This window comes from Chiloscyllium punctatum, chromosome 30 (assembly GCF_047496795.1).
Source record: "Chiloscyllium punctatum isolate Juve2018m chromosome 30, sChiPun1.3, whole genome shotgun sequence".
Classification (NCBI taxonomy): Eukaryota; Metazoa; Chordata; class Chondrichthyes; order Orectolobiformes; family Hemiscylliidae; genus Chiloscyllium; species Chiloscyllium punctatum.
The window spans coordinates 47,342,667-47,369,855 of record NC_092768.1 but is presented as its reverse complement, the minus strand read 5'-3'; the positions used below and the strand labels follow the sequence as shown (position 1 = coordinate 47,369,855).

The 27,189-nt window shown below is 52.3% G+C and overlaps 3 non-coding genes and 1 pseudogene across 3 annotated transcripts; all 4 read left to right on the top strand.

Moving 5' to 3' along the window:
• The first annotated feature begins 3,360 nt into the window (after window positions 1-3,360).
• On the top strand, window positions 3,361-3,524 carry LOC140455815 (U1 spliceosomal RNA). Its single transcript, XR_011953061.1, has one exon. It is a non-coding gene; the product is annotated as a U1 spliceosomal RNA (small nuclear RNA).
• A 4,040-nt stretch (window positions 3,525-7,564) lies between these two features.
• LOC140455773 (U1 spliceosomal RNA) lies at window positions 7,565-7,728 on the top strand. The gene has a single exon (XR_011953026.1). It is a non-coding gene; the product is annotated as a U1 spliceosomal RNA (small nuclear RNA).
• A 4,040-nt stretch (window positions 7,729-11,768) lies between these two features.
• LOC140455772 (U1 spliceosomal RNA) lies at window positions 11,769-11,932 on the top strand. The gene has a single exon (XR_011953025.1). It is a non-coding gene; the product is annotated as a U1 spliceosomal RNA (small nuclear RNA).
• Window positions 11,933-24,099: 12,167 nt separating this feature from the next.
• Window positions 24,100-24,250, top strand: LOC140455778 (U1 spliceosomal RNA; annotated as a pseudogene).
• The last annotated feature ends 2,939 nt before the right edge of the window (window positions 24,251-27,189 follow it).

Sequence of the window (27,189 nt, the reverse complement as noted above, 5' to 3'; positions counted from 1 at the left end):
ATTCAATCAACTGTGGTGATGTGATCAGCAAATTTATAAATGGCATTAGTCTGGTATTTGGCGATGCAGCCATGGGTATACAGTGTACAGTGGGGGACTGAGAACGCACCCCTGGGGGGGCTCCAGTGTTGAGTGTTAGTGAAGATGAAATATTGTCCCCAGTCTTCACTGATTGTGGCCTGTGGGTCAGGAAAGTGAGGATCCAGTTGTAGAGAGTGGGGCTCAGTCTGAGATCACTCAGTTTAGTAATCAGCCTCAAGTGAATAATAGTGTTGAAGGCTGAACTGTAGTCAATGAGTAGGATTCTTAGGTAGCTGTTCTTGGTGTCAAGATGTTCTAGGGAAGAATGAAGGGCAAGTGATATGGCATCTGACGTGGATCTGTCGGTCCGATAGGCAAATTAGAGTGGGTCAAAGAGTAGTGGGGAGGCTGGAGTTGATGAATGCAATGACCAGCTTTTCAAAGCACTTCCTGACCACCAAAGTGAGGGCCACAGGGCAGTAGTCATTGAGACATGCTGCACGAGCCTTCTTAGGCACAGGGATGATGTTGGCCCTCTTGAAACAGGCAGCGACAGTAGCCTGCTTCAGGGAGAGCTGGAAGATGTCCGAGAAGACATCTGCCAGTTGATCTGCGCATGCCCTGAGTGCACGGCCTGGTACTCCATCTGGTCCCATCGCTCTCCTTGGATTCACACGAAGGAAAACTGATCTGACCTCTGATGCAGTGACTGTTGGGATAGGTTCATTAGGACTTGTCGGAATAGGTGTTACCTCTCCACCGAAATTCTGCTCAAAGCGAGCATAGAAGGTGTTGAGACGATCTGGGAGGGATGGTCTGCTATCTTGTCCCTTTTAAAGAAATTACAGGCTCTTTTGGGATTCTGAAAACAACATTGGCCAATTGAATGGCCTATTGGGAAAACTGGATCACTGAAGTTGGATCAGGCCAGACCAACAGGTATGCACACCTGTTACCCTGATTGATGATATGGAATAGGTTGTGGTTGTGTTCGCCGAGCTGGGATTTGGTATCTACAAGTAGTTGTTGTGCTTTTTGCATGTACTCTGCTTTGTCCAGGATGACCGTCATTCTGCCTTTGTCTGCTGGTAGTATAATTATGTTCTTCATTATGTTCTTAATGTCCCAGCTCGGCGAACAGAACCACAACAACGAGCACCCGAGCTACAAATCTTCTCCCAAACTTTGAATATGGAATAGGTTTTAATAGGACAGTGGGAACTGCGGTATGAAGGCAGGAAGCTTGCAGCATTCACTTGGATCAAGTCAGACAGATATACAGGCCATTCAACTTGATTGATTGAATAGGTGTTGGCAGGACAATGCTGCAAGGTTTCGGGTGGAACAGTAGATCTGAATTTCAGTCGAACTGCAATTGAGACAGTTCGGCTCCAGGGTCCGCTCAGTCAATAGGGAAATTACAATATCCGACACTGTCTTTTGTAACAGTCTTCCCGAGGTAGAATGTCAATTAACATCAAGTAACTAATTTATGCTAATTCCATTCTTACATCAAACCGTTGCTGCCCAACAGCACTCAGAGGTGACCCAGATAAGTCGTTCAAAGCCCAGTCCTGATGAAGGGTTAGTCCCGAAACATTGACTTCTCCATCTCCTGAAGTTGCCTGGCTTGCTGTGTTCTTCCAGCCTCCTGTCAAATAAAGCAACTCCGATCAGACGGGTTCCCTCACACACTCCAAAGAGAACATTAGCACCAAGAATCAGAAACCTTGGGAGCAGGAGGAACAGCCTGATCTTCAGTTTGGGGTAGTATAAACCTCTTTATCACTCTCTGAAAATGCAATCTTGCACAAATAAGAGATGCCTTTTGTTTGTTTGTTGATTAGAGTAAAACTCCAATGTTTATTCGTCTCTTTGATATGCTACTGTACCCTGCATTTGTGATAAAAAATATATATGATTAGATTCCCTAGAGTATGGAAAAAGGCCCTTGGGCCCAACCAGTTCACACCGACTCTCCGGACAGTAACCCACCTTGACCCATTTCCCTCTGACTAATGCACCTAACACTATGGGCAACCTAGCACGTCCGATTCACCTGACCTGCACATCCTTGGACTGTGGGAGGAAGCCGGAGCACTCGGAGGAAACCCACTCAGACACAGGGAGGATGTGCAAACTCCACACAGACAGTCGTCCAAGGCTGGATTGAACCTGGGACTCTGATGCTGTGAGGCAGCTGTGCTAACCACTGAGCCACCATATATATGTAAAGACATTTAAATGAATAAAGTATAATTTTTAAAATTAAACATTATCTTGCGTTCTCAAAGCCAGAGGGCACAGGCATTAAAGAACTGTAAAGTTGCTCTGGAAATGAGAAGGACAGATGGGTTTTATAGAGGTGCTATATGGGAGTAGCACGGTGGCTCAGTGGTTAGCACCGCTGCCTCACAGCACCAGGGACACGGGTTTGATTCCAGCCTCGGGCGACTGTGTGCAGGTTAAGTGAATTGGCAGTGCTAAAATTGCCTGTAGTGTTGGGTGCATCAGAGGGGATTCCTCTTCCAAGGGTCTGTGTGGACTTGTTGGGCTGAAGGGCCTGTTTCCACACCGTAGGGAATCTAATCTTGTACTTCAACCATAATAACCACGTGTCATTATTAGTGCAAGTAAATCAAAGACATATATGAAAATAATATTTACATTTGAATCACAGGCGACTGTTTTTCGAAACAACAGAGGGTGTTGAAAACATGGAATGTGCATCCAGAAAAGGTGGTGCTCTCAGTTTAATGTCACATCTAAACAGCGTTGAGGAATATTTCCTTGTTCCTGGCACCTTTAATCTTAACCGTGAGGTCTCCTGAAGTGATTGATTTACATGGTGGAACACAGAGGGGGGAAGATTGCAAAGCTGCAGTTTCACAAAAGAAGATTTGTTCAATTTGTAGGGATTAGGAAAAAGTGATTTCAAAATATCTTTCAAGTTTCACCAGCAAAGCTTACAAATTGCTTTTATTCGCGTTCACCTCACATTGTAAATAGTGTTTGATAACAGAGTGCTTCAAGTGTATGAGAGAATTCTGCGGCTTTGTTTTGGTGAAAGAGGAGATACTGTGAAGGGGGCGGGGCGGAGCGGAGTATTTCCGTTTAAGGACGAAATGCAAATTAGCGCAGCTTCTCACGTCGCCCAGTGAGTGTCGTATTCAGTGAAACCTGAGTCTTTCTGGATGTTCTGTGATCCAGGTGAGAAATTGCGCTGTTGTACAGGCAGGGAACCTTAGAGAGATGTATTTCCGATTTTCGAAAACGCAGTTAGTATGAGTGTAAGAGGTATGGGCTGTTGTTGGGTTTGAGCGAGTGAGAATATTAAGCATACTTACCTGGCAGGGGAGATACCATGATCACCAAGGTGGTTCTCCCAGGACGAGGCTATCCCATTGCACTTCGGGTGTGCTGACGCCTGCGATGTCCCCAAATGCGGGATACTCGACTGCAAAATTTGTGGTAGTGGGGGACTGCGTTCGCGCTCTCCCCTGAATTACAAGCAAAAGTCAGATGATCCTATAGATGTCGCTCATTTGTGTTTCGTGCGGCTTCTAATATATCCCTGTATCTATGTTCACTTCAGTTTCACTCAAATTCACACGTAATGCCGCCCCTCTTATTTCATCCTGCAATAAACCGCTATCTTCAATGCTTTTCACAACAGGACCGCTCTGCCCTCATCAATCCTCTTTGGTACTTCTTCAAAAAACTCAATCAACTTTGGGAGATATGATTTCCCACACACAAAGCCATGTTGACTATCCCGAATCAGTCCTTGCCTCTCTCAGCATGTAGTCCTGGACCTTGGAATGTGCCTCCAACACGTGGGAAAGGTCGACTCCTTGTTCTGGAAGACCAACAATTTTTTGGAAGACCAGAGAGCAACTTTCACCATTTGCCACGCACAAAGCCACACTGACTGTTCCAAATGGGTCCTCGCCTCCCCAAATGCCTCGAGATCCTAACTCTCAGAATCCTCTCTCACAACTTAGCAACCACAGCCGTTAGGCTCACCAATCTATTGTCTCCATTTTGTGATTATGTGTGAAAGAACAGAAACCAACATAGTCATTCTAAAACATGAGAGACTTAACAAACAATCGAGGTCTTTTTCGGTATATAATTTCAGTTACATCACACTGTAAACTTTTGCTCTCAATTCTGTGTCTTACAATCTTATTCTCCCCAACCACGTGATGAAGGAGCAGTGCTCTGAAAGCTAGTGCTTCCAAATGAACCTGTTGTGGTGTGATTTGTAGCTGACTAGGCCTTCTGTGGCAGTGAATTCAATGAATTTGCCACACTCTGAATGTAGGGAGTGTTGCTGAACATAAAGACCTTGGAGTGTCGGTTCACGCTTCCTTGAAAGTCGACTCACAGATCAATTACAGAAGGTATTTTGTAAACCGGACGCTACGTCCAGGGCCCTGATGGAAACGGTCAAAGACGCCAAGCTGCACGACGTCTTCAGCGCCCCTGCAGACGGAGCGCAGCGTAGATACACCTGGTCACGGGCAGACGGGTCTATCCGCTCAAGGATAGATTACCTGTTTGTGTCCCGAACGCTCTCGGTCAGATCCACCGACGTCAAGCCGGTGTTCTTCTCTGACCACTGCCTCCTGCTGGCCGACTGTCACCTACAGGACGAACAGCGGGCGGGCAAGGGAACGTGGAAACTGAACACTAAGCTGTTGACCCCGGGAAACATCGAAGAGCTCAAGAGGGATTACGCAGGTTGGAGAACCGTGAAGCCCCTCTTTGAGTCTCCAGCGGACTGGTGGGAAACGGTAAAAGGGAACATCAAGAGGTTCTTTATCCTCAAAGGTGTCCAGGAGGCGAGAGAGAGGCGGGGAAAACTGTCCCAGCTCCAGGAAAGTATGCAGAACCTGCTCCTGCTGCAGACGATGGGGGTGGATGTCACGGAGGACCTCAAGGAGGTGAAGGGCCAGCAAGCCTCGCTCTTTGCCTCGGAGGCCTCCAGGATAATCTTCCGGTCCAGGGTCCGCTCGGTGGAGCAGGACGAGACGTGCTCACGTTTCTTCTTCCAGAAGGTGCACAAAGAGAGCTCCGTGCTCAGCAGCCTGAAGAAAGAAGATGGCTCGGTAACGTCATCTCAGGCTGACGTCATGAGGATCAGCAAATCCTTCTACGCCAGCCTGTATGACTCGAAGCCGACCGACAGCGCGGCCTCCCAGTCGTTCCTGTCCTCTATCACGGAGGTCCTAGATGACGGAACACGAGAGAGGCTGGACCAGCCGCTATCTCTGGATGAACTGACCAAGGCCCTCGAGTCCTTCGAAAAGAATAAAACTCCCGGAAGCGACGGCTTACCGGTCGAGGTTTATTCCGCTCTTTGGGACTCGATCGGCCAGGACCTGCTGGAGGTGTATGTCAGTATGCTTCGGGCAGGTACCATGAGTGAATCCATGAGGAAAGGCATCATCACCCTCGTCTACAAGCGGAAGGGAGAGAGGGAGGAAATTAGAAATTGGAGACCGATCTCACTGTTAAATGCAGACTACAAAATCTTGTCAAAGGTCATCGCCAACCGGGTCAGGTCTGCTCTGGGATCGGTGATCCACCCGGACCAAACCTGTGCTGTACCGGGCAGGAAGATCTCTGAGAGTCTCGCACTCCTCAGGGATACGATCGCCTACGTGCAGGACAGGGGGGTGGACACCTGTCTCATCAGCCTGGACCAGGAGAAAGCCTTTGACAGGATATCGCATACATATATGAGGGATGTCCTCTCCAAAATGGGCTTTGGGGAGGGAATCGGAAATTGGATCAGACTGCTCTACACCAACATTGTCAGTGCAGTCTCAATCAATGGGTGGGAATCAGATAGCTTCCCTGTAAGATCTGGAGTCAGGCAGGGATGCCCCCTCTCACCCGCCTTGTTTGTGTGTTGCATAGAGCCATTTGCCGAATCCATCAGGAAGGATGCGAGCCTGAGAGGGGTGACTATTCCTGGCAGCGGGGGCCTGCAGGTTAAGGCCTCCCTGTACATGGATGACGTCGCTGTTTTCTGCTCGGATCCGCTGTCCGTGCACAGACTCGTGTGCATCTGCGACCAGTTCGAACGGGCCTCGGGGGCCAAGGTAAACCGAGGCAAGAGCGAGGCCATGCTCTTCGGGAACTGGGCCGACCAATCCTCTATCCCCTTCACCGTCAGGACTGACCACCTGAAGGTGCTGGGTATTTGGTTCGGGGGGGCTGGGGCGTGCGCCAAGACCTGGGAGGAGCGGATCAGGAAGATGAGACAGAAACTAGGCAGATGGGGGCAACGGTCGCTCTCCATCGCGGGAAAAAACCTGGTCATCAGGTGTGAGGTCCTCTCAGTATTGCTATATGTGGCACAGGTCTGGCCTATCCCCAGGACCTGTGCCGCCGCAGTCACCCGGGCCATCTTCCAATTCATTTGGAGATCAAAGATGGACCGGGTCCGAAGAGACTCAATGTACAAAGACCGGTGCAATGGGGGAAAAAACACGCCCAATGCCACCCTCACCCTGATGGCCACCTTTGTGTGTGGCTGCATCAAGCTGTGCGTGGATCCCCGGTACGCAAACACCAAGTGTCACTACGTACTGAGGTTCTACCTGTCCCCGGTGTTGCGAAGGATGGGCCTGGCCTCGCTGCCGCGGAACGCTCCGAGTAGTTGGACCGTTCCGTATCACCTGTCCTTCGTGGAGATATTTATGAGGAAAAACACCTTTGACCACAAGTCCATCAGGAAGTGGTCAGCACGTAGTGTCCTTGAGACCCTTCGGGAAAAGGAGAGGGCGGATCCTGTCGAGCGGTTCCCTGAGCAGACTGTCAAAGCCATTTGGCAGAATGCCTCATCGCCAGAACTTTCCAACAAGCACCAAGACGTGGCTTGGCTGGTGGTGAGAAGGGCTCTGCCTGTGAGATCCTTCATGCACGCCCGGACTCTCTGCCGCACCGCACGCTGCCCTCGAAGTGGCTGCGGGGGGGACGAGACTGTCACACACCTCCTTCTGGAATGTGCCTATGCAGAGGAAGTCTGGAGAGGAATGCAGTGGTGCTTGTCGAGGTTCGTCCCGAGCAGCGCCGTGACGCGGGACTCCGTGCTCTACGGCCTGTTCCCCGGGACTCACACCGAGACGAACATTAACTGCGCCTGGAGGATCATCAACTCGGTGAAGGACGCTCTCTGGGCGGTCCGAAACCTGTTGATCTTCCAGCTGAAGGAGTTGACCCCGACCGAGTGTTGCAGACTGGCACATTCCAAGGTCCAAGACTACGTGTTGAGGGACGCGCTGAAGCTTGGGGCAGCTGCCGCCAAGGCGCGGTGGGGAAGGACCACCGTGTAAGATCGGCCTGCCGAAAGAAGAACAGGGGGCCCATACAGACGTTTTTTTTGGGCTCTGCTGATGCCTCAGCCAAATATATGTATATATACAGGATTGAAAAAATGCACAGGATTGTAAAGGACAAGAATAAAGTCGAATCTGTGTTTGTAAATATGGACATATGTATGGCATGATCCAATGTACAGACCATCAAATCATTTATGAATAAAGTATATTTTTGAAATAAAAAAAAAGGTTCTCCCAGGACGAGGCTATCCCATTGCACTTCGGGTGTGCTGACGCCTGCGATGTCCCCAAATGCGGGATACTCGACTGCAAAATTTGTGGTAGTGGGGGACTGCGTTCGCGCTCTCCCCTGAATTACAAGCAAAAGTCAGATGATCCTATAGATGTCGCTCATTTGTGCTTCGTGCGGCTTCTAATATATCCCTGTATCTATGTTCACTTCAGTTTCACTCAAATTCACACGTAATGCCGCCCCTCTTATTTCATCCTGCAATAAACCGCTATCTTCAATGCTTTTCACAACAGGACCGCTCTGCCCTCATCAATCCTCTTTGGTACTTCTTCAAAAAACTCAATCAACTTTGGGAGATATGATTTCCCACACACAAAGCCATGTTGACTATCCCGAATCAGTCCTTGCCTCTCTCAGCATGTAGTCCTGGACCTTGGAATGTGCCTCCAACACGTGGGAAAGGTCGACTCCTTGTTCTGGAAGACCAACAATTTTTTGGAAGACCAGAGAGCAACTTTCACCATTTGCCACGCACAAAGCCACACTGACTGTTCCAAATGGGTCCTCGCCTCCCCAAATGCCTCGAGATCCTAACTCTCAGAATCCTCTCTCACAACTTAGCAACCACAGCCGTTAGGCTCACCAATCTATTGTCTCCATTTTGTGATTATGTGTGAAAGAACAGAAACCAACATAGTCATTCTAAAACATGAGAGACTTAACAAACAATCGAGGTCTTTTTCGGTATATAATTTCAGTTACATCACACTGTAAACTTTTGCTCTCAATTCTGTGTCTTACAATCTTATTCTCCCCAACCACGTGATGAAGGAGCAGTGCTCTGAAAGCTAGTGCTTCCAAATGAACCTGTTGTGGTGTGATTTGTAGCTGACTAGGCCTTCTGTGGCAGTGAATTCAATGAATTTGCCACACTCTGAATGTAGGGAGTGTTGCTGAACATAAAGACCTTGGAGTGTCGGTTCACGCTTCCTTGAAAGTCGACTCACAGATCAATTACAGAAGGTATTTTGTAAACCGGACGCTACGTCCAGGGCCCTGATGGAAACGGTCAAAGACGCCAAGCTGCACGACGTCTTCAGCGCCCCTGCAGACGGAGCGCAGCGTAGATACACCTGGTCACGGGCAGACGGGTCTATCCGCTCAAGGATAGATTACCTGTTTGTGTCCCGAACGCTCTCGGTCAGATCCACCGACGTCAAGCCGGTGTTCTTCTCTGACCACTGCCTCCTGCTGGCCGACTGTCACCTACAGGACGAACAGCGGGCGGGCAAGGGAACGTGGAAACTGAACACTAAGCTGTTGACCCCGGGAAACATCGAAGAGCTCAAGAGGGATTACGCAGGTTGGAGAACCGTGAAGCCCCTCTTTGAGTCTCCAGCGGACTGGTGGGAAACGGTAAAAGGGAACATCAAGAGGTTCTTTATCCTCAAAGGTGTCCAGGAGGCGAGAGAGAGGCGGGGAAAACTGTCCCAGCTCCAGGAAAGTATGCAGAACCTGCTCCTGCTGCAGACGATGGGGGTGGATGTCACGGAGGACCTCAAGGAGGTGAAGGGCCAGCAAGCCTCGCTCTTTGCCTCGGAGGCCTCCAGGATAATCTTCCGGTCCAGGGTCCGCTCGGTGGAGCAGGACGAGACGTGCTCACGTTTCTTCTTCCAGAAGGTGCACAAAGAGAGCTCCGTGCTCAGCAGCCTGAAGAAAGAAGATGGCTCGGTAACGTCATCTCAGGCTGACGTCATGAGGATCAGCAAATCCTTCTACGCCAGCCTGTATGACTCGAAGCCGACCGACAGCGCGGCCTCCCAGTCGTTCCTGTCCTCTATCACGGAGGTCCTAGATGACGGAACACGAGAGAGGCTGGACCAGCCGCTATCTCTGGATGAACTGACCAAGGCCCTCGAGTCCTTCGAAAAGAATAAAACTCCCGGAAGCGACGGCTTACCGGTCGAGGTTTATTCCGCTCTTTGGGACTCGATCGGCCAGGACCTGCTGGAGGTGTATGTCAGTATGCTTCGGGCAGGTACCATGAGTGAATCCATGAGGAAAGGCATCATCACCCTCGTCTACAAGCGGAAGGGAGAGAGGGAGGAAATTAGAAATTGGAGACCGATCTCACTGTTAAATGCAGACTACAAAATCTTGTCAAAGGTCATCGCCAACCGGGTCAGGTCTGCTCTGGGATCGGTGATCCACCCGGACCAAACCTGTGCTGTACCGGGCAGGAAGATCTCTGAGAGTCTCGCACTCCTCAGGGATACGATCGCCTACGTGCAGGACAGGGGGGTGGACACCTGTCTCATCAGCCTGGACCAGGAGAAAGCCTTTGACAGGATATCGCATACATATATGAGGGATGTCCTCTCCAAAATGGGCTTTGGGGAGGGAATCGGAAATTGGATCAGACTGCTCTACACCAACATTGTCAGTGCAGTCTCAATCAATGGGTGGGAATCAGATAGCTTCCCTGTAAGATCTGGAGTCAGGCAGGGATGCCCCCTCTCACCCGCCTTGTTTGTGTGTTGCATAGAGCCATTTGCCGAATCCATCAGGAAGGATGCGAGCCTGAGAGGGGTGACTATTCCTGGCAGCGGGGGCCTGCAGGTTAAGGCCTCCCTGTACATGGATGACGTCGCTGTTTTCTGCTCGGATCCGCTGTCCGTGCACAGACTCGTGTGCATCTGCGACCAGTTCGAACGGGCCTCGGGGGCCAAGGTAAACCGAGGCAAGAGCGAGGCCATGCTCTTCGGGAACTGGGCCGACCAATCCTCTATCCCCTTCACCGTCAGGACTGACCACCTGAAGGTGCTGGGTATTTGGTTCGGGGGGGCTGGGGCGTGCGCCAAGACCTGGGAGGAGCGGATCAGGAAGATGAGACAGAAACTAGGCAGATGGGGGCAACGGTCGCTCTCCATCGCGGGAAAAAACCTGGTCATCAGGTGTGAGGTCCTCTCAGTATTGCTATATGTGGCACAGGTCTGGCCTATCCCCAGGACCTGTGCCGCCGCAGTCACCCGGGCCATCTTCCAATTCATTTGGAGATCAAAGATGGACCGGGTCCGAAGAGACTCAATGTACAAAGACCGGTGCAATGGGGGAAAAAACACGCCCAATGCCACCCTCACCCTGATGGCCACCTTTGTGTGTGGCTGCATCAAGCTGTGCGTGGATCCCCGGTACGCAAACACCAAGTGTCACTACGTACTGAGGTTCTACCTGTCCCCGGTGTTGCGAAGGATGGGCCTGGCCTCGCTGCCGCGGAACGCTCCGAGTAGTTGGACCGTTCCGTATCACCTGTCCTTCGTGGAGATATTTATGAGGAAAAACACCTTTGACCACAAGTCCATCAGGAAGTGGTCAGCACGTAGTGTCCTTGAGACCCTTCGGGAAAAGGAGAGGGCGGATCCTGTCGAGCGGTTCCCTGAGCAGACTGTCAAAGCCATTTGGCAGAATGCCTCATCGCCAGAACTTTCCAACAAGCACCAAGACGTGGCTTGGCTGGTGGTGAGAAGGGCTCTGCCTGTGAGATCCTTCATGCACGCCCGGACTCTCTGCCGCACCGCACGCTGCCCTCGAAGTGGCTGCGGGGGGGACGAGACTGTCACACACCTCCTTCTGGAATGTGCCTATGCAGAGGAAGTCTGGAGAGGAATGCAGTGGTGCTTGTCGAGGTTCGTCCCGAGCAGCGCCGTGACGCGGGACTCCGTGCTCTACGGCCTGTTCCCCGGGACTCACACCGAGACGAACATTAACTGCGCCTGGAGGATCATCAACTCGGTGAAGGACGCTCTCTGGGCGGTCCGAAACCTGTTGATCTTCCAGCTGAAGGAGTTGACCCCGACCGAGTGTTGCAGACTGGCACATTCCAAGGTCCAAGACTACGTGTTGAGGGACGCGCTGAAGCTTGGGGCAGCTGCCGCCAAGGCGCGGTGGGGAAGGACCACCGTGTAAGATCGGCCTGCCGAAAGAAGAACAGGGGGCCCATACAGACGTTTTTTTTGGGCTCTGCTGATGCCTCAGCCAAATATATGTATATATACAGGATTGAAAAAATGCACAGGATTGTAAAGGACAAGAATAAAGTCGAATCTGTGTTTGTAAATATGGACATATGTATGGCATGATCCAATGTACAGACCATCAAATCATTTATGAATAAAGTATATTTTTGAAATAAAAAAAAAGGTTCTCCCAGGACGAGGCTATCCCATTGCACTTCGGGTGTGCTGACGCCTGCGATGTCCCCAAATGCGGGATACTCGACTGCAAAATTTGTGGTAGTGGGGGACTGCGTTCGCGCTCTCCCCTGAATTACAAGCAAAAGTCAGATGATCCTATAGATGTCGCTCATTTGTGCTTCGTGCGGCTTCTAATATATCCCTGTATCTATGTTCACTTCAGTTTCACTCAAATTCACACGTAATGCCGCCCCTCTTATTTCATCCTGCAATAAACCGCTATCTTCAATGCTTTTCACAACAGGACCGCTCTGCCCTCATCAATCCTCTTTGGTACTTCTTCAAAAAACTCAATCAACTTTGGGAGATATGATTTCCCACACACAAAGCCATGTTGACTATCCCGAATCAGTCCTTGCCTCTCTCAGCATGTAGTCCTGGACCTTGGAATGTGCCTCCAACACGTGGGAAAGGTCGACTCCTTGTTCTGGAAGACCAACAATTTTTTGGAAGACCAGAGAGCAACTTTCACCATTTGCCACGCACAAAGCCACACTGACTGTTCCAAATGGGTCCTCGCCTCCCCAAATGCCTCGAGATCCTAACTCTCAGAATCCTCTCTCACAACTTAGCAACCACAGCCGTTAGGCTCACCAATCTATTGTCTCCATTTTGTGATTATGTGTGAAAGAACAGAAACCAACATAGTCATTCTAAAACATGAGAGACTTAACAAACAATCGAGGTCTTTTTCGGTATATAATTTCAGTTACATCACACTGTAAACTTTTGCTCTCAATTCTGTGTCTTACAATCTTATTCTCCCCAACCACGTGATGAAGGAGCAGTGCTCTGAAAGCTAGTGCTTCCAAATGAACCTGTTGTGGTGTGATTTGTAGCTGACTAGGCCTTCTGTGGCAGTGAATTCAATGAATTTGCCACACTCTGAATGTAGGGAGTGTTGCTGAACATAAAGACCTTGGAGTGTCGGTTCACGCTTCCTTGAAAGTCGACTCACAGATCAATTACAGAAGGTATTTTGTAAACCGGACGCTACGTCCAGGGCCCTGATGGAAACGGTCAAAGACGCCAAGCTGCACGACGTCTTCAGCGCCCCTGCAGATGGAGCGCAGCGTAGATACACCTGGTCACGGGCAGACGGGTCTATCCGCTCAAGGATAGATTACCTGTTTGTGTCCCGAACGCTCTCGGTCAGATCCACCGACGTCAAGCCGGCGTTCTTCTCTGACCACTGCCTCCTGCTGGCCGACTGTCACCTACAGGACGAACAGCGGGCGGGCAAGGGAACGTGGAAACTGAACACTAAGCTGTTGACCCCGGGAAACATCGAAGAGCTCAAGAGGGATTACGCAGGTTGGAGAACCGTGAAGCCCCTCTTTGAGTCTCCAGCGGACTGGTGGGAAACGGTAAAAGGGAACATCAAGAGGTTCTTTATCCTCAAAGGTGTCCAGGAGGCGAGAGAGAGGCGGGGAAAACTGTCCCAGCTCCAGGAAAGTATGCAGAACCTGCTCCTGCTGCAGACGATGGGGGTGGATGTCACGGAGGACCTCAAGGAGGTGAAGGGCCAGCAAGCCTCGCTCTTCGCCTCGGAGGCCTCCAGGATAATCTTCCGGTCCAGGGTCCGCTCGGTGGAGCAGGACGAGACGTGCTCACGTTTCTTCTTCCAGAAGGTGCACAAAGAGAGCTCCGTGCTCAGCAGCCTGAAGAAAGAAGATGGCTCGGTAACGTCATCTCAGGCTGACGTCATGAGGATCAGCAAATCCTTCTACGCCAGCCTGTATGACTCGAAGCCGACCGACAGCGCGGCCTCCCAGTCGTTCCTGTCCTCTATCACGGAGGTCCTAGATGACGGAACACGAGAGAGGCTGGACCAGCCGCTATCTCTGGATGAACTGACCAAGGCCCTCGAGTCCTTCGAAAAGAATAAAACTCCCGGAAGCGACGGCTTACCGGTCGAGGTTTATTCCGCTCTTTGGGACTTGATCGGCCAGGACCTGCTGGAGGTGTATGTCAGTATGCTCCGGGCAGGTACCATGAGTGAATCCATGAGGAAAGGCATCATCACCCTCGTCTACAAGCGGAAGGGGGAGAGGGAGGAAATTAGAAATTGGAGACCGATCTCACTGTTAAATGCAGACTACAAAATCCTGTCAAAGGTCATCGCCAACCGGGTCAGGTCTGCTCTGGGATCGGTGATCCACCCGGACCAAACCTGTGCTGTACCGGGCAGGAAGATCTCTGAGAGTCTCGCACTCCTCAGGGATACGATCGCCTACGTGCAGGACAGGGGGGTGGACACCTGCCTCATCAGCCTGGACCAGGAGAAAGCCTTTGACAGGATATCGCATACATATATGAGGGATGTCCTCTCCAAAATGGGCTTTGGGGAGGGAATCGGAAATTGGATCAGACTGCTCTACACCAACATTGTCAGTGCAGTCTCAATCAATGGGTGGGAATCAGATAGCTTCCCTGTAAGATCTGGAGTCAGGCAGGGATGCCCCCTCTCACCCGCCTTGTTTGTGTGTTGCATAGAGCCATTTGCCGAATCCATCAGGAAGGATGCGAGCCTGAGGGGGGTGACTATTCCTGGCAGCGGGGGCCTGCAGGTTAAGGCCTCCCTGTACATGGATGACGTCGCTGTTTTCTGCTCGGATCCGCTGTCCGTGCACAGACTCGTGTGCATCTGCGACCAGTTCGAACGGGCCTCGGGGGCCAAGGTAAACCGAGGCAAGAGCGAGGCCATGCTCTTCGGGAACTGGGCCGACCAATCCTCTATCCCCTTCACCGTCAGGACTGACCACCTGAAGGTGCTGGGTATTTGGTTCGGGGGGGCTGGGGCGTGCGCCAAGACCTGGGAGGAGCGGATCAGGAAGATGAGACAGAAACTAGGCAGATGGGGGCAACGGTCGCTCTCCATCGCGGGAAAAAACCTGGTCATCAGGTGTGAGGTACTCTCAGTATTGCTATATGTGGCACAGGTCTGGCCTATCCCCAGGACCTGTGCCGCCGCAGTCACCCGGGCCATCTTCCAATTCATTTGGAGATCAAAGATGGACCGGGTCCGAAGAGACTCAATGTACAAAGACCGGTGCAATGGGGGAAAAAACACGCCCAGTGCCACCCTCACCCTGATGGCCACCTTTGTGTGTGGCTGCATCAAGCTGTGCGTGGATCCCCGGTACGCAAACACCAAGTGTCACTACGTACTGAGGTTCTACCTGTCCCCGGTGTTGCGAAGGATGGGCCTGGCCTCGCTGCCGCGGAACGCTCCGAGTAGTTGGACCGTTCCGTATCACCTGTCCTTCGTGGAGATATTTATGAGGAAAAACACCTTTGACCACAAGTCCATCAGGAAGTGGTCAGCACGTAGCGTCCTTGAGACCCTTCGGGAAAAGGAGAGGGCGGATCCTGTCGAGCGGTTCCCTGAGCAGACTGTCAAAGCCATTTGGCAGAATGCCTCATCGCCAGAACTTTCCAACAAGCACCAAGACGTGGCTTGGCTGGTGGTGAGAAGGGCTCTGCCTGTGAGATCCTTTATGCACGCCCGGACTCTCTGCCGCACCGCACGCTGCCCTCGAAGTGGCTGCGGGGGGGACGAGACTGTCACACACCTCCTTCTGGAATGTGCCTATGCAGAGGAAGTCTGGAGAGGAATGCAGTGGTGCTTGTCGAGGTTCGTCCCGAGCAGCGCCGTGACGCGGGACTCCGTGCTCTACGGCCTGTTCCCCGGGACTCACACCGAGACGAACATTAACTGCGCCTGGAGGATCATCAACTCGGTGAAGGACGCTCTCTGGGCGGTCCGAAACCTGTTGATCTTCCAGCTGAAGGAGTTGACCCCGACCGAGTGTTGCAGACTGGCACATTCCAAGGTCCAAGACTACGTGTTGAGGGACGCGCTGAAGCTTGGGGCAGCTGCCGCCAAGGCGCGGTGGGGAAAGACCACCGTGTAAGATCGGCCTGCCGAAAGAAGAACAGGGGGCCCATACAGACGTTTTTTTTTGGGCTCTGCTGATGCCTCAGCCAAATATATGTATATATACAAGATTGAAAAAATGCACAGGATTGTAAAGGACAAGAATAAAGTCGAATCTGTGTTTGTAAATATGGACATATGTATGGCATGATCCAATGTACAGACCATCAAATCATTTATGAATAAAGTATATTTTTGAAATAAAAAAAAAAGTGTACTGCCTGCAGGATTTCCCTGGGGCAGGCTACTTCGATGTGACCTTCAGAAGCGTGAAGCAGTGCGAACAGCTCCTGAAGGTCTTCAAGGAGAAGGAAGGGGAGCCGCTGTTCTCCATCTTGTCGGCGACGCCATTGTGTGTGCTTCCTGCACAGAGGAACCGGGTTGTTACAATCCATATGTACAACCCCTACGTTCCAGCGGCTGATGTCCTGACCTTCCTGGGAAGGTACGTCCAAGTCGAGGGAGAAGCCACCGATGTGATCGACCCCTTTGGGATCTGGACCAGTAAGAGGCAGGTCAAGGTAACTCTGAGGGCCGATGACAGTGGGAACATCCTCCACCCACCCTCGAGCTTCGCAATCGGAGGGAGCAGAGGCTACCTGACATATGCAGGGCAGCCCAAAGTGTGCCGAACCTGCGGGAAGTCGGGACACGTGGCGGTGGATTGCAAAGTGACCATCTGCAGGAACTGCAAACAGGAGGGTCACTTGACAAAGGACTGTCGGGAGGAAAAGAGCTGCAACCTGTGCGGGGAGGCGGGCCACATGTACAAGGCCTGCCCGAGACGAGGAGCCGCCACCTACGCACAGATGGCCGGAGGTGGCAACACGAGCCGCGGACCGACAAAGTCTAACGAGGTACCGCGAATCAGCAAAGGAACGGTGCCTGGAGGCACCCAGAAGGAAGGGAAAGTTGTAGAGGAGCAGGCAGCAGACAGCGGGGAGATGCAGCAGCCGACCCAAGCTCCTGCAAGACTGACGGAGGAAATGGAAGAGGAGGGATCAAAGGAGGCAGAGCAGTGGATTATCGTTAAAAACAGGAAAAGGAAACCTCTTGAGGGCCCCAAAGCCACCAAGCGAAGGGGGAAGAGACACCTCCAAGAGGAGGATACAGGCAGCTCCTCCGAGGGTGAGGACGGGCGCAAGAAGGGTCGCCTCCGGAGGAAGAGGCAGAGCGCCGTGGGGAGAAAGGAGGGCAACACCGCCCAAGAAGGAAAAGACGATCCCTCTGAGGGGATGGGTGAAGGCCTCCCCCTACCCGGTGAGAACCAAGGGGTACCCACCGGCCCACAGCTCCAGGGAACTGGGAGCAGCGTCCCAGTGACAGCCCTGATGTCAGATGGAGAACGGGGCGATGCGGACCCTGGGTCTGACACGATGACACCAGAGCGGGGAAATGACTCCAGCGTGGAGCCGGACAACTACCTCAGCCCTGGGAAGGTCCAGCAGTTTGCTGTCACCACGGGGATGCACGCAGCTACCCCACTGGAGCAAGACCAGAAGAAAATGGACACTGGTAACCCCGCAAACTGTTAAAATGGGGTTTAAAATCGCCAGCATAAATGTGCGTAGCATTAAAGCGGCTACGCGATGTGTTTCAACGCTGGCCTTCCTGGCCAACGTCAAAGCCGATGTCCTGTTTCTGCAGGAGTGCGGGATACCGCACCTCAGCAGTTACAGGAGATGGTCGAGCTTGTGGGCCCACGGGCCGTCAGTGTGGTCGGGGGGCAACGATAGCCGCGCCTCCGGCCTGGGTATCCTGTTGCGGGGAGGCAACTTCACCATCTCCGAGGTTAAGGAGGTGGTGGGCGGGCGCCTCCTCGTCGTGGACGTCAAATACAGAAACGCTCCCGTGAGACTAATCAACGTGTACGCCCCAGTGGGTAAGAGTGAACGGTTGGCCGTCCTGCAACAGCTTCCACTGCTGCTGGCTACGTCCAGGCCGGTCATTCTGGCCGGAGACTTCAACTGCATCATTGATGCTGATGGACGATCCGGCGGGGGGGACAGTAAACCGGACGCTACGTCCAGGGCCCTGATGGAAACGGTCAAAGACGCCAAGCTGCACGACGTCTTCAGCGCCCCTGCAGACGGAGCGCAGCGTAGATACACCTGGTCACGGGCAGACGGGTCTATCCGCTCAAGGATAGATTACCTGTTTGTGTCCCGAACGCTCTCGGTCAGATCCACCGACGTCAAGCCGGTGTTCTTCTCTGACCACTGCCTCCTGCTGGCCGACTGTCACCTACAGGACGAACAGCGGGCGGGCAAGGGAACGTGGAAACTGAACACTAAGCTGTTGACCCCGGGAAACATCGAAGAGCTCAAGAGGGATTACGCAGGTTGGAGAACCGTGAAGCCCCTCTTTGAGTCTCCAGCGGACTGGTGGGAAACGGTAAAAGGGAACATCAAGAGGTTCTTCATCCTCAAAGGTGTCCAGGAGGCGAGAGAGAGGCGGGGAAAACTGTCCCAGCTCCAGGAAAGTATACAGAACCTGCTCCTGCTGCAGACGATGGGGGTGGATGTCACGGAGGACCTCAAGGAGGTGAAGGGCCAGCAAGCCTCGCTCTTTGCCTCGGAGGCCTCCAGGATAATCTTCCGGTCCAGGGTCCGCTCGGTGGAGCAGGACGAGACGTGCTCACGTTTCTTCTTCCAGAAGGTGCACAAAGAGAGCTCCGTGCTCAGCAGCCTGAAGAAAGAAGATGGCTCGGTAACGTCATCTCAGGCTGACGTCATGAGGATCAGCAAATCCTTCTACGCCAGCCTGTATGACTCGAAGCCGACCGACAGCGCGGCCTCCCAGTCGTTCCTGTCCTCTATCACGGAGGTCCTAGATGACGGAACACGAGAGAGGCTGGACCAGCCGCTATCTCTGGATGAACTGACCAAGGCCCTCGAGTCCTTCGAAAAGAATAAAACTCCCGGAAGCGACGGCTTACCGGTCGAGGTTTATTCCGCTCTTTGGGACTTGATCGGCCAGGACCTGCTGGAGGTGTATGTCAGTATGCTCCGGGCAGGTACCATGAGTGAATCCATGAGGAAAGGCATCATCACCCTCGTCTACAAGCGGAAGGGGGAGAGGGAGGAAATTAGAAATTGGAGACCGATCTCACTGTTAAATGCAGACTACAAAATCCTGTCAAAGGTCATCGCCAACCGGGTCAGGTCTGCTCTGGGATCGGTGATCCACCCGGACCAAACCTGTGCTGTACCGGGCAGGAAGATCTCTGAGAGTCTCGCACTCCTCAGGGATACGATCGCCTACGTGCAGGACAGGGGGGTGGACACCTGCCTCATCAGCCTGGACCAGGAGAAAGCCTTTGACAGGATATCGCATACATATATGAGGGATGTCCTCTCCAAAATGGGCTTTGGGGAGGGAATCGGAAATTGGATCAGACTGCTCTACACCAACATTGTCAGTGCAGTCTCAATCAATGGGTGGGAATCAGATAGCTTCCCTGTAAGATCTGGAGTCAGGCAGGGATGCCCCCTCTCACCCGCCTTGTTTGTGTGTTGCATAGAGCCATTTGCCGAATCCATCAGGAAGGATGCGAGCCTGAGAGGGGTGACTATTCCTGGCAGCGGGGGCCTGCAGGTTAAGGCCTCCCTGTACATGGATGACGTCGCTGTTTTCTGCTCGGATCCGCTGTCCGTGCACAGACTCGTGTGCATCTGCGACCAGTTCGAACGGGCCTCGGGGGCCAAGGTAAACCGAGGCAAGAGCGAGGCCATGCTCTTCGGGAACTGGGCCGACCAATCCTCTATCCCCTTCACCGTCAGGACTGACCACCTGAAGGTGCTGGGTATTTGGTTCGGGGGGGCTGGGGCGTGCGCCAAGACCTGGGAGGAGCGGATCAGGAAGATGAGACAGAAACTAGGCAGATGGGGGCAACGGTCGCTCTCCATCGCGGGAAAAAACCTGGTCATCAGGTGTGAGGTACTCTCAGTATTGCTATATGTGGCACAGGTCTGGCCTATCCCCAGGACCTGTGCCGCCGCAGTCACCCGGGCCATCTTCCAATTCATTTGGAGATCAAAGATGGACCGGGTCCGAAGAGACTCAATGTACAAAGACCGGTGCAATGGGGGAAAAAACACACCCAATGCCACCCTCACCCTGATGGCCACCTTTGTGTGTGGCTGCATCAAGCTGTGCGTGGATCCCCGGTACGCAAACACCAAGTGTCACTACGTACTGAGGTTCTACCTGTCCCCGGTGTTGCGAAGGATGGGCCTGGCCTCGCTGCCGCGGAACGCTCCGAGTAGTTGGACCGTTCTGTATCACCTGTCCTTCGTGGAGAAATTTATGAGGAAAAACACCTTTGACCACAAGTCCATCAGGAAGTGGTCAGCACGTAGCGTCCTTGAGACCCTTCGGGAAAAGGAGAGGGCGGATCCTGTCGAGCGGTTCCCTGAGCAGACTGTCAAAGCCATTTGGCAGAATGCCTCATCGCCAGAACTTTCCAACAAGCACCAAGACGTGGCTTGGCTGGTGGTGAGAAGGGCTCTGCCTGTGAGATCCTTTATGCACGCCCGGACTCTCTGCCGCACCGCACGCTGCCCTCGAAGTGGCTGCGGGGGGGACGAGACTGTCACACACCTCCTTCTGGAATGTGCCTATGCAGAGGAAGTCTGGAGAGGAATGCAGTGGTGCTTGTCGAGGTTCGTCCCGAGCAGCGCCGTGACGCGGGACTCCGTGCTCTACGGCCTGTTCCCCGGGACTCACACCGAGACGAACATTAACTGCGCCTGGAGGATCATCAACTCGGTGAAGGACGCTCTCTGGGCGGTCCGAAACCTGTTGATCTTCCAGCTGAAGGAGTTGACCCCGACCGAGTGTTGCAGACTGGCACATTCCAAGGTCCAAGACTACGTGTTGAGGGACGCGCTGAAGCTTGGGGCAGCTGCCGCCAAGGCGCGGTGGGGAAAGACCACTGTGTAAGATCGGCCTGCCGAAAGAAGAACAGGGGGCCCATACAGACGTTTTTTTGGGCTCTGCTGATGCCTCAGCCAAATATATGTATATATACAAGATTGAAAAAATGCACAGGATTGTAAAGGACAAGAATAAAGTCGAATCTGTGTTTGTAAATATGGACATATGTATGGCATGATCCAATGTACAGACCATCAAATCATTTATGAATAAAGTATATTTTTGATATAAAAAAAAGGTTCTCCCAGGACGGTCAAAGACGCCAAGCTGCACGACGTCTTCAGCGCCCCTGCAGACGGAGCGCAGCGTAGATACACCTGGTCACGGGCAGACGGGTCTATCCGTTCAAGGATAGATTACCTGTTTGTGTCCCGAACGCTCTCGGTCAGATCCACCGACGTCAAACCGGTGTTCTTCTCTGACCACTGCCTCCTGCTGGCCGACTGTCACCTACAGGATGAGCAGCGGGCGGGCAAGGGAACGTGGAAGTTGAACACAAAGCTGTTGACCCCGGGACACATTGAGGAGCTCAGGAGGGCCTACGCAGGTTGGAGAACCGTGAAGCCCCTCTTTTGAGTCCCCAGCGACTGGTGGGAAACAGTGAAAGGGAACATCAAGAGGTTCTTCATCCTCAAAGGTGTCCAGGAGGCGAGAGAGAGGCGGGGAAAACTGTCCCAGCTCCAGGAAAGTATGCAGAACCTGCTCCTGCTGCAGACGATGGGGGTGGATGTCACGGAGGACCTCAAGGAGGTGAAGGGCCAGCAAGCCTCGCTCTTTGCCTCGGAGGCCTCCACGATAATCTCCAGGTCCAGGGTCCGCTCGGTGGAGCAGGACGAGACGTGCTCACGTTTCTTCTTCCAGAAGGTGCACAAAGAGAGCTTCGTGCTCAGCAGCCTGAAGAAAGAAGATGGCTCGGTAACGTCATCTCAGGCTGACGTCATGAGGATCAGCAAATCCTTCTATGCCAGTCTGTATGACTTGAAGCCAACCGACAGCGCGGCCTCCCAGTCGTTCCTGTCCTCTATCACGGAGGTCCTAGATGACGGAACACGAGAGAGGCTGGACCAGCCGCTATCTCTGGATGAACTGACCAAGGCCCTCGAGTCCTTCGAAAAGAATAAAACTCCCGGAAGCGACGGCTTACCGGTCGAGGTTTATTCCGCTCTGTGGGACTTGATTGGCCAGGACCTGCTGGAGGTGTATGTCAGTATGTTTCGGGCAGAGACCATGAGTGAATCCATGAGGAAAGGCATCATCACCCTCATCTACAAGCGGAAGGGGGAGAGGGAGGAACTCAGAAATTGGAGACCAATCTCACTGTTGAATGTGGATTACAAAATTCTGTCAAAGGTCATCGCCAACCGGGTCAGGTCTGCTCTGGGATCGGTGATCTACCCGGACCAAACCTGTGCTGTACCAGGCAGGAAGATCTCTGAGAGTCTTGCACTCCTCAGGGATACGATCGCCTACGTGCAGGACAGGGGGTTGGACACCTGCCTGATCAGCCTGGACCAGGAGAAAGCCTTTGACAGGATATCACACAGGTATATGAGAGATGTTCTCTCCAAAATGGGCTTTGGGGAGGGTATCTGCAATTGGATCAGACTGCTCTACACCAACATTGTCAGTGCAGTCTCAATCAATGGGTGGGAATCAGATAGCTTCCCAGTCAGGTCTGGAGTCAGGCAGGGCTGCCCTCTCTCTCCTGCCTTGTTTGTGTGCTGCATAGAGCCATTTGCTGAGTCCATGAGGAAGGATGCGAGCCTGAGAGGGGTGACTATTCCTGGCAGCGGGGACCTGCAGGTTAAGGCCTCCCTGTACATGGATGACGTCGCTGTTTTCTGCTCGGATCCGCTGTCCGTGTGCAGACCCATGTGCATATGTGACCAGTTCGAACGGGCCTCAGGGGCCAAGGTAAACCGAGGCAAGAGCGAGGCCATGCTCTTCGGGAACTGAGCCGACCAATCCTCTATCCCCTTCACCGTCAGGACTGACCACCTGAAGGTGCTGGGTATTTGGTTCAGGGGGGCTGGGGTGTGTGCTAAGTCTTGGGAGGAGCGTATCAGCAAAGTGAGGCAGAAACTGGGCAGATGGAAGCTACGGTCGCTCTCCATCGTGGGAAAAAACCTGGTCATCAGGTGTGAGGCACTGTCATTGCTATTATACGTGGCACAGGTCTGGCCTATTCCCAGAACCTGTGCCGCTGCAGTCACCCGGGCCATCTTCCAGTTTATATGGAGGTCAAAGATGGACGGGGTCCGAAGGGACTCGCTGTACAAAGATCTGGGCAACAGGGGAAAAAATACACCCAATGCCACCCTCACCCTGATGACCACCTTTGTGTGTGGCTGCATCAAGCTGTGCGTGGATCCCCGGTACGCAAACACCAAGTGTCACTACGTACTGAGGTTCTACCTGTCCCCGGTGTTGCGAAGGATGGGCCTGGCCTCGCTGCCGCAGAACGCTCCGAGTAGTTGGACCGTTCCGTATCACCTGTCCTTCGTGGAGAAATTTATGAGGAAAAACACCTTTGACCACAAGTCCATCAGGAAGTGGTCAGCACGTAGCGTCCTTGAGACCCTTCGGGAAAAGGAGAGGGCGGATCCTGTCGAGCGGTTCCCTGAGCAGACTGTCAAAGCCATTTGGCAGAATGACTCATCGCCAGAACTTTCCAACAAGCACCAAGACGTGGCTTGGCTGGTGGTGAGAAGGGCTCTGCCTGTGAGATCCTTCATGCACGCCCGGACTCTCTGCCGCACCGCACGCTGCCCTCGAAGTGGCTGCGGGGGGGACGAGACTGTCACACACCTCCTTCTGGAATGTGCCTATGCAGAGGAAGTCTGGAGAGGAATGCAGTGGTGCTTGTCGAGGTTCGTCCCGAGCAGCGCCGTGACGCGGGACTCCGTGCTCTACGGCCTGTTCCCCGGGACTCACACCGAGACGAACATTAACTGCGCCTGGAGGATCATCAACTCGGTGAAGGACGCTCTTTGGGCGGTCCGAAACCTGTTGATCTTCCAGCTGAAGGAGTTGACCCCGACCGAGTGTTGCAGACTGGCACATTCCAAGGTCCAAGACTACGTGTTGAGGGACGCGCTGAAGCTTGGGGCAGCTGCCGCCAAGGCGCGGTGGGGAAAGACCACTGTGTAAGATCGGCCTGCCGAAAGAAGAACAGGGGGCCCATACAGACGTTTTTTTGGGCTCTGCTGATGCCTCAGCCAAATATATGTATATATACAAGATTGAAAAAATGCACAGGATTGTAAAGGACAAGAATAAAGTCGAATCTGTGTTTGTAAATATGGACATATGTATGGCATGATCCAATGTACAGACCATCAAATCATTTATGAATAAAGTATATTTTTGAAATAAAAAAAAAAAAAAGTTCTCCCAGGACGAGGCTATCCCATTGCACTTCGGGTGTGCTGACGCCTGCGATGTCCCCAAATGCGGGATACTCGACTGCAAAATTTGTGGTAGTGGGGGACTGCGTTCGCGCTCTCCCCTGATTTACTAACAAAAATCAGATGATCCAATAGATGTCGCTGACTTGTGCTTTTTGCGGCTTTTTTTTATTCTGCATCTGTGTTCACTTCAGTTTCACTCATATCCACACGTAATGCCGCGCGTCTTATTTCATCCTGCAATAAACCGCTATCTTCAAGGCTTTTCACAACACGACCAAGCCATTCAAATATCCCCCCCACCCACCCCGCATTTGCTCCAATTCCCTCTATTTCCTGCCTTCCTATTCCAGTATTGCTCAAAATGCCTCTTTCAACAATTTATTCGACAGATTATATTCAGCTCTGTCCACTGATTCTTCACCACCTGCTCCAGGTAAAAGGAGACGGTGGATGCCGTCATCTAATCATACAACTTTACAGGATGGAGGCAGGCTGTTCGGCCCCAATTGGCCATGCCGCACACTCTAATACCAGATCTACAGCATGGAAACAGACCCTTCGGTCCAACTTGTCCATGCCAACCTGATACCCCAACCCAATCTATTCCTGCTTGACAGCACCCGGCCCATATCCCTCAATCCTTCCTATTCATATACACATCTAAATGCCTTTTAAGTCTTGCAATTGTACCAGCCTCCACCACTTCCTCTGGCAGCTCATTCCATGCACGTACCATCCTCTAAGTCAAATCTTTGCCCCTTAGGTCGCTTTTATATCTTTGACCCTCTCACCCTAAACCTATGCCCTCTAGTTCTGGACCACCGGACCCCAGGGAAAAGACTTGGTGTATTCATCCTATCCATTCCCCTCATGATTATATAAACCTCTAGAAAGTCACCCCTCAGCCTCCGACGGTCCAGGGAAAACAGCCCCAGCCTGTACAGCCTCTCCCTATAGCTCAAATCTTCCAACACTGGCAACATCCTTGTAAATCTTTTCTGAACCCTTCCAGGTTTCACAACATCTTTCCGATAGGAAGGAGACCAGAATTGCATGCAATATTCCAACAGTGGCCTAACCAATGTCCTGTACAGACGCAGCATGACCTCCCAACTCCTGTCCTCAGTACTCTGACAATAAAGGAAAGCATACCAAGCGCCTTCTTCACTCTCCTATCTACCTGTGACTCCTCTTTCAAGGAGCTATGAACCTGCACTCCAAGGTCTCTTTGTTCAGCAACACTCTCGAGGACCTTACCGTCAAGTGTATGCGTCCTGCTAAGATTTGCTTTCAAAATGCAGCACCTCGCATTTATCTGAGTTAAACTCCATCTGCCACTTCTGCCCATTGGCCCATCTGATCAAGATCCCGCTGTAATCTGAGGTAACCTTCTTCGCTGTCCACTACACCTCCAATTTTGCTGTCATGAGCAAACTTACTAATTATATCTCTCATGCTCACATCCAAATCATTCATGTAAATGACAAAAAGTGGAGAACCCAGCACTAATCCTTGTGGCAATCCACTGGTCACAGGCCTCCAGTCTGACAAACAACCTCCCCCATTTTCACTTTGGCAGAGAGACCTCCGACAGTGGTCTTTCCCCACTGTGTCTTGGCAGCAGTTGCCCCAAGCTTTAGTGTGTTCTTCAGTGCATAGTCCAGGATCTTGTGATGTGCCAGTCTGCAACGCCTGGTCAGGGTCAACTCCTTGCTCTGGAAGACCAACAAGTTTCGGGCAGACCAAAGAACGTCTGTCATTGAGTGGACGGTCCTCCAGGTGCAGTCTCGGTGTGTGTCCCGGAGAGCACAGAGTCACGGAGCTGCTCGGGACAAACCTCGACCTAAACCATTACATCTCCCTCCAGATCTTATTTGCAAAGGCACACACCAGCAGGAGCTGGGTGACAGTCTCTTCACCAATGCAGCCACTTCAAAGGCAGTGTGCGGTGGCACATAGAAACCGGGCTCACATGAAGGATCGAACGGGCAGTGCCCTTCTCACCACCAGCCAAGCGACATCATGGTGCTTGGAGCAAAGTTCCGGCCAAGAGACATTCTGCCAAATTCCTTTGACAGTCTGCTCAGGGGACCACATGTCAGTGTTTGTGAGAGCTGCTCAGGAGAGTCAAATTAATCTGTGTGTGAGGGGTGGGGGGTGATCCAAAGCATTCAGAAGACAAAAGAGAAGCTTGAGGATGGTATTGATGTAATGAAACCAAGTTAAACAGTAATGGCAGTTTTGGTAATTCTCGTACTAATCAGGGCAGGCAAGAGCACGGCAGGAAGCAAGGGAAGCCTTCAGTGAAATTGCATTGATTTCAAAGCAAGGGGCCTGACAGGTAAGGCAAAAGAACTCACAGCATAGATTGGAGACAATAGATTGGTGAGCCTAACGGCTGTGGTTGCTAAGTTGTGAGAGGGGATTCTGAGAGTTAGGATCTCGAGGCATTTGGAGAGGCGAGGACCCATTTGGAACAGTCAGTGTGGCTTTGTGCGTGGCAAATGGTCAAAGTTGCTCTCTGGTCTTCCAAAAAAATTGTTGGTCTTCCAGAACAAGGAGTCGACCTTTCCCACGTGTTGGAGGCACATTCCAAGATCCAGCACTACATGCTGAGGGACGCACTAAAGCCTGAATGCAGCTGCCAGCAAAACCTAGTTGGGGAAGACCATTGTCAAAGGTCTCCCTGCTCAAGGTAAACAGGGGGCCATTCTGTTATTGGACATTCCTGGTGCATCAAATACAGTCATAGGGTCACAGAGATGTACTGTATGGAAACAAACCCTTCGGTCCAACTTGTCCATGCCGATCAGATATCGGAAACCAATCTAGTCCCACCTGCCAGCACCCGGCCCGCATCCCTCCAAACCCTTCCTATTCATATACCCATCCAGATGCCTTGGAAGTTGCCTGTACAAATAAGAGATTCCTTTGGTGTGTTTGTTGGAGAGCATCACACTCCAATGTTTACTTGATTTCTTCATGTGCTATTTCACAGAACTGAACTGTGTCTGTGACTATTGGAGATGCCGGTGTTGCA